At 31.3% G+C, this 7,645-nt stretch overlaps 1 pseudogene; it reads left to right on the plus strand.

Annotated features, from left to right (window-relative positions):
- The window catches only part of LOC111471506, a 46,311-nt pseudogene extending 38,673 nt beyond the window's left edge, over positions 1-7,638 (plus strand).
- Positions 7,639-7,645: the final 7 nt, after the last annotated feature.

Consider the following 7,645-nt stretch of genomic DNA (forward strand, 5'->3'; position numbering starts at 1 on the left):
TCTTTCCCTAGGTAAAAATCCTAGGTAAAATTTGGGTTTGAGATCCCTCCCTAGGTAAAATTTGGGTTTGAGATCCCTCCCTAGGTAAAATTTGGGTTTGAGATCCCTCCCTAGGTAAAATTTGGGTTTGAGATCCCTCCCTAGGTAAAATTAAGGTTTGAGATCTTTCCCTAGGTCAAATTAGGGCTTGAGACCTTTCGGTAGAAGGAGGGAAATTAGGGTTTGAGATCTTTCCCCAAAATTAGGGAATGAGATCTTTCTCCCAGTAAAAGGAGGGTTTGAGATCTTTCACCCATGTAAAACTTAGGGTTTGTAATTTTTTCCTATGGAAAATTTAGGATTTGAGACCTTTACTCGGAGAAAAATTAAGGTTTGAGAATAAACCTAACTCCGCATGGGTATACATTTGTCCAACAAAGCTGTAAATCTAATGCCACCCAATAAGCCCAAACAATCAATTTTGCAAAATAAAAATCAAATATTGATTTTAAATAAATTACCACCCTACTACTTTTAATTCAAAATAAAAATTTATAGGCTCTCATACTAATGAAAGGGAATGAACTTTTCATCTACGTAAAAATGCATTGGAAACCGTTATGATTTTTATTGAGAATTAAAACAAAATTAATAAAAGAGTAAGGACTCTACCTGTGTAGAAACCCCAGCTCGCAAGACTCCTTGGACAATTCTAAGGATGCTGAAGTTCTTCAACATTCCATAAGATCTTCATTGGAGTATTCCAACCACTTCAACATTCCACAAGATCTTCATTGGAGTATGACTCGAACACATGGCCAAGGGTTATGGGAGCCTCTTGAAAGAAAATCCCAAAGGGATTGGAGATTAATTTCATTCTTGGAAGAAATTAGTATATTTTTTGTTCGAGGGTCCTATTTATATGGACTCTTCGCGAATTTTTGCCAAATAATATATTTACTATATTAGATATAATATCTTATAAGTCATATTTAAATATTATAGGATATCCTAACATATTTAGCTAAGTCGAATCTCATTCAAATTTTAAATATATTTTTATTTAATGTATTAAAATACATTAATTAATTTAATATTTAATAGTATCAAATGCAATAAATATATTTTTCTTTTCATATATATAATATATTAAATATTAATTTGAACCCTTCCAATTAAATATATTTTCTCTATTTATTTAATATATTTATATATTAAATATTTTAATTTATCATTTCAAATTAAATTTATCCGATTCTTCATTTATATTTATCCTATCTAATATATTAAATATTAATTTGAATCTTTCAAATTAAATATATTTTTTTATTTATTCAATATATTTAATATATTAAATACTAATTTAACATTTTAAATTAAATTTATTTTGTCATTTATATTTAATATATTTAATATATTAAATATCAATTTGAATCCTCAAAATTTTCTTGGAACCTTTTAGCATTACTGTGAGCTAACAAAGGGACCTTATGAACCTACAAGTTATAAGCTACAATGATAGAAAATTAATTAATTAAAATCTTTAATTAATCAATTTTCATTCATTAACTATAGGTCACTTCATTATAGACCTAGAGTCGCACTCTTTTGCACTGTAGGACAAGTTATGTCCATTGATATAATCATTACAAGCAAGTTGATCCTTCACGAGTTGTTCATAATTACAACTGGGTCAAAAGTCCGTTATACCCTTGTAATTACATCTTTCACCTTAAGTACCACTGTTTCTCTAACAAACAATTTGTTTATGATCCAATCATAAACCAAGTTCCTCTCGGGCCCATGAGAGCGTGGGACCCCATTGTTCAAGTCTCGAAATTAGTACTTAAGAGATCAACTCATCTAATTTTCTTATATGGAAATGAGTGAATTCTATCTCAAGATATTATGTTCTCAACTCCCTATTTGGTCAAAGTCCCCAAAATGGTAGGCATATTGAATTGGCTAAAAGAGTCATTCTCACCCATGTAAATTAAAGGACAAGCCCTCATAGGTAGAAGTTCATAACTCACTCAGGATTAAGATCGAGTCGCATATTATCATCATGTGAAATATTAAGCATCTTAATTAACAGATTTATAAAGAGAGATTAAACATTTCTTGGTCCAGTCTTATACAAACTCATCCGATAGGATACCCCCACTTACATGTCTTCACATGAACAATTTGGATCAAATCATTTGTAACGAATACAAAGTGGGTCGTATCAATAGTGTTACTAGGTGAAGACTGCCAACCTTATCCATATACTATAGACTCTTTCGGTTATTACTTAAACACAAACCTCTTGTATGTCAACCACATACGGTTCAAGATTACATTAATATCCTTGGATTTTCATACAATGAATAACAATTAAATTATAAATAAAATAATAAAATTAGGGCTTGAGATCTTTTCCTAGGTAAAATTAGGGTTTGAGATCTTTCCCATATATGACAAAACTGGGGTTTGAGATTATTCCGATATGATAAAATTAGGGATTGAGATTTTTCTCCTATGATAAAATTAGGGTTTGAGATCTTTCCCATAGGATAAAATTCCATAGGATAAAATTAAGGTTTGAGTTCTTAAATTAAGATTTGAGATCTTAAAAGTTGGGCTTCAGATCTTTCCCATACGATAAAATTAGGGTTTAAAGTCTTTCCCATATGATAAAATTAGGGTTTGAGATCTTTCCATAAGTAAAATTAGGGTTTGACACGTTTCCCTCTGGAAAAATTTGGTTTTGAGATCTTTCCCCAAGGAAAATTAGGGTTTGAGATGTTTCCTAAGGAAAATTAGGGTTTGAGATCTCTCCCTAGGTAAAATTAGGGTTTGAGATCTTTTCCTATATAAAATTAGGGTTCTAGATCTTATCCCTATGGGAAAATTAAGATTTGAGATTTTTCCCCTGTGATAATTAGGCTTTAATATCTTTCCCTGTGAGAAAATTAGGATTTTAAATCTTTACCAATGACAAAATTAGGGTTTGAGATCTTTCCCCTCCTAAAATTAGAGTTTGAGATCTTTCCGATAGTAAAATTAGGGTTTGAAATCTTTTGCCTATGGTAAAATTAGTATTTGAGATTTTTCCCCTCTGGAAAAATTAGAGTTAAGATCTTTCCCTATAGTAAAATTATGGTTTGATATCTTTCCCGTATTGTAAATTTAGGGGTTGAGATCTTTTGCTATGATAAATTAGAGTTTGAGATCTTTCTGTATGATAAAATTAGGGTTTGAGATCTTTCCGTATGATAAAATTAGGGTTTGAGATCTTTCCCTTGGTAAAATTAGGGTTTGAGATCTTTCCCTAAGGTAAAATTAGGGTTTGAGATCTTTCCCTAATAAAATTAGGGTTTGAGATCGTAGGGAGAAATTAGGGTTTGAGATATTTCCCCTCTGGAAAAATTAGTTTTTGAGATATTTCCCCTATGGAAAAATTAGGGTTTGAGAACTTTCCCCTTCGGAAAAATTAATGTTGAGATCTTTCGTGTATGGAGAAATTAGGGTTTGAGATATTTCACTTATGGCAAAATTAGGATTTGAGATCTTTCTCTATGGTAAAATTTGGGTTTGAGATCTTTCCCTATAGTAAAATTAGGGTATGAGAAAATTCCCTATCGTAAAATTAGGATTTGAGATCTTTCGTCTATGATAAAATTAGGGTATGAGATTTTTTTCCATGTGGAGAAATTAGGGTTTGAGATATTTCCCTTATGATGAAATTAGAGATATTTCCCTTATGATGAAATTAGGGTTTGAGATCTTTCTCTATGATAAAATTAGGGTTTCAGGGTTTTATATCTTTTCCTATGTAAAATTAGGATTTGAGAACTTTCCTTATATAAAATTAGGGTTTGAGATCTTTCCCTAGAGTACAATTAGGGTTTGAGATCTTTCCTTTAGGGAATTAGGGTTTGAAATCTTTCCCTTATGGAGAAATTAGGGTTTGAGATGTTTCCGATAGGGAATTAGGGTTTGAAATCTTTCCCTTATGGAGAAATTAGGGTTTGAGATGTTTCCCGTATGGAGAAATTATTGTTTAGATCTTTCCCCTATGGAAAAATTAGGGTTTGAGATATTTCCTCTATGGAAAAATTAGGGTTTGATTTCTTTCGCCTATTGTAAAATTAGGGTTTGAGATTTATAACGTTGGGAGAAATTATGGTTTGAGATCTTTCCTCTATTGTGAAATTAGGCTTTGAGATTTTCACTTAGTGTTTGAGATATTTCCCGTATGGAAAAATTAAGGTTTGAGATCTCTCCTCTATGAAAAAATTACGGTTGTGATCTTTTCCGTATGGAGAAATTAGGGTTGAGATATTTCTCCTATGGTAAAATTAAGGTTTGAGAAATTTCCCTTTGGTAAAATTAGTATTTGAGATATTTCGAGTATGGTAAAATTAGGGATAAGATCTTTCCCTATGATAAAATTAGGGATAAGATCTTTCCCTATGATAAAATTAGGGATAAGATCTTTCCCTATCATAAAATTAGGGATGAGATCTTTCCCTATTGTAAAATTAGGGTTTGAGATATTTCACTATAGTAAAATGAGGGTTTGAGATATTTCGCCTATGATAAAATTAGGGTTTGAGATCTTTTCCTGTGATAAGGGTTTGAGATCTTTCCCCTACGGTGAGATCTTTCCCTATGATAAAATTAGGGTTTTAAGGGTTGAGATCTTTCAAACCCTATGATAAAAGTAGGGTTTGAGATCTTTCTCTATGGAAAAATTAGGGTTTGAGATCTTTTCCCTTCGTGAGTTCTTTCTCTGTGGTAAGATATTTCCCTATGCTAAAATTAAGGTTTGAGATCATTCCAATGTGATAAAAATTAGGGTTTGACATCTTTCCCATACGATAAAATTAGAGATCTTTCAAACTCTATGATAAAATTAGAGTTTGAGATCTTTCCCAGTGATAAAATTATGGTTTGAGATCTTCCCCGATGATAAAATTAGAGTTTGAGATCTTGCCCGATGACAAAATTAGTGTTTGAGATCTTCTCTGGTAAGATCTTTCCGTATGGTAAGACTTTCCCTATGGTAAAATTAGGGTTTGAGATCTTCTCCATATGATAAAATTAGGGTGTCTTTCCCCTATGATAAAATTAGAGATCTTTCAAACCCTATGATAAAATTAGGGTTTGAGATCTTCCCTATGATACAATTAGGGTTTGAGATCCTTCTCCACCATATAATTAGGGTAGGGTTTGAGATCTTTCTCCACCAAAGCTTGATTGAATGGTTCAGATGCAATCTACCACAAGAATTGCATGAAACTTAGAAATGACTATAATACTCGAATTTCTAGGGGTAAAAGTCTCCATTTGAGATCTCAATTTCATTCCTCCGAAATCTACCTTTTACCTAACAATTTGTTGTATTTATAGTCTCCCACAAAAGAACTTTTAATTCTTCAAATGCCTATTAACCTCCCTCTACAAAATTCGGATTAATCAAGAGATAAGGCTAGAATTATATTACCTAAATCAAGAGATAGGCTAGAATTAGATTACCTCTTACAGATCAAATATCTAGAAGCATGATTTGGAATCTTGTTCTAAATTTTGTTCTAAATTGAGTCACTCCACAATCGAACTCGATCAAGAGATAGGCTAGAATTAGATTACCTCTTAAGATCAAAGATCTAAAAGCATGATTTAGAATCTTGTTCTAAATTGAGTCACTCCACAATCGAACTCGATCAAGGTTAGAATTAGATTACCTCAATCAAGAGATAGGCTAGAATTAGATTACCTCTTAAGATCAAAGATCTAAAAGCATGATTTAGAATCTTGTTCTAAATTTTGTTCTAAATTGAGTCACTCCACAATCGAACTCGATCAAGGTTAGAATTAGATTACCTCAATCAAGAGATAGACTAGAATTAGATTATCTCTTAAGATCAAAGATCTAGAAGCATGATTTAGAATCTTGTTCTAAATTTTGTTCTAAATTGAGTCACTCCACAATCGAACTTGATCAAGGCTTGATTGAATGACTCATATGCAATCTACCAAAAGAATTGCATGAAATTTAGAAATGACAAAGATGATGCTCAAATTTCTAAGGGCAAAAGTCTCAATTTGAGATCTCAATTTCATTCATCTCAAATCTTCCTTTTACATAATAATTTGTTTATTTATAGTCTTCCGAAACTTTCAATTCTTCCAATTCTTAGGGGCCATAATTTAATCATAATCCCCTTAAATCTCTACAAAAGAAGTCAATTTGACCAATAATTCCACCCTTTTGCACATTACAGAAATTATAAAATTAAAAATAATAAATAATAAATCACAATTTATAGCAACTTCATCCGCTACTCCAACAATGCAAATATTCACATCTGAAGTTCCAAATGATCCTTCCTCAACCGAATCAACTTGTAACACATGAAATGATGGTTGAACCGAGCCTATCCAATTTGTAGATGAAGAATGAATGCTTGTTGGTTTTTCTTGACCTTGGATTCTGTAATAGGTCAAAGTGGAGCATTTGGAACACCGTGATTTTTATCAAAAACCATAATATCCCTAGACCATATATGGTATCATGTGTGGAGATGATTCAGTGCTTCAACAAGGCCTTTTGTTTCATAGACTAGTCTTCGGGTGGTCCAGGGATTATATAGATACATTATGAAATGAGAGAAACGAGTATGACTTGATGTTATAGCCTAATTTTATAAGTAGTTTATTATATTTGATTTTCATTTTTTATTTTTCATAATAGAGTGATATATTATTTATTTTTTATTAAGAAAATTTCTTTATATAGAAGAAATATAAAAGCATAAATAAAGTTATAGTTACCATGAGCCGATATTCAACTCAACTCATGCACTATAATTAGTGAAAAAATAATTGATCTAATGAAGGGTTAATCAAATCAATATAGAGATATCATTTAAAACTAAACAAACAATTACTTTCGATTCAACATGTTTTAGACCTATTTTAATTTTCTAGATGGTAAACTTTTTCAATCCAATAAACCCTTATCAAATACTGAATTCGACTAATCTAATCATAAAATATTCACCTTAGGTTGATTCGAGTTGTTCGAGTAATTTAATAAAAATAAATTGATAATTTGTTTTTAAACACCGATTTAGATGACTTGGTTCTTCGAGTAACTATTTTAACACTCTATTACGCATAAAACAATTTTTAAAAAACAAAAACAAGATGGCAAATTTACAAAGTTCCAAGTTATATTTTTCTAATGGGCTAATATTCTATGTAAATCCAACCATTTCATTTACCACCCAAATTTTGACCCTTTAAATAATAATATTAATAGTAAAAAATTCCTTTCCTATTTTTTATTCATAAATTATCCTATAAAATCCTTTGTCAAGGACATTTTCGTCCGAAAAATAATTCTATCCACGATGAATTATGTCTTCTGGATAACTGGAGACTAAATCTCATGCGAATAACCAACTCGATCCCTCGGCATTGCCATTGATTAAGAACATTAATTACAGAGACGTGGTGGCCGATAATGTTAATATGTCGACAAATTTGGCGGAGATTTCAGGAGATCCATTCACGGATATTTGTGTTTCGAATGTAAAGATTTGAATATTGGCGACGCCTAAAAAGTTGTAGTGGAACTGTACGAACATTGAGGAATTTAGTAGCGATGTGGATC

Source organism: Cucurbita maxima, unplaced genomic scaffold (genome assembly GCF_002738345.1).
Source record: "Cucurbita maxima cultivar Rimu unplaced genomic scaffold, Cmax_1.0 Cma_Scf00053, whole genome shotgun sequence".
NCBI classification, from domain to species: domain Eukaryota; kingdom Viridiplantae; phylum Streptophyta; class Magnoliopsida; order Cucurbitales; family Cucurbitaceae; genus Cucurbita; species Cucurbita maxima.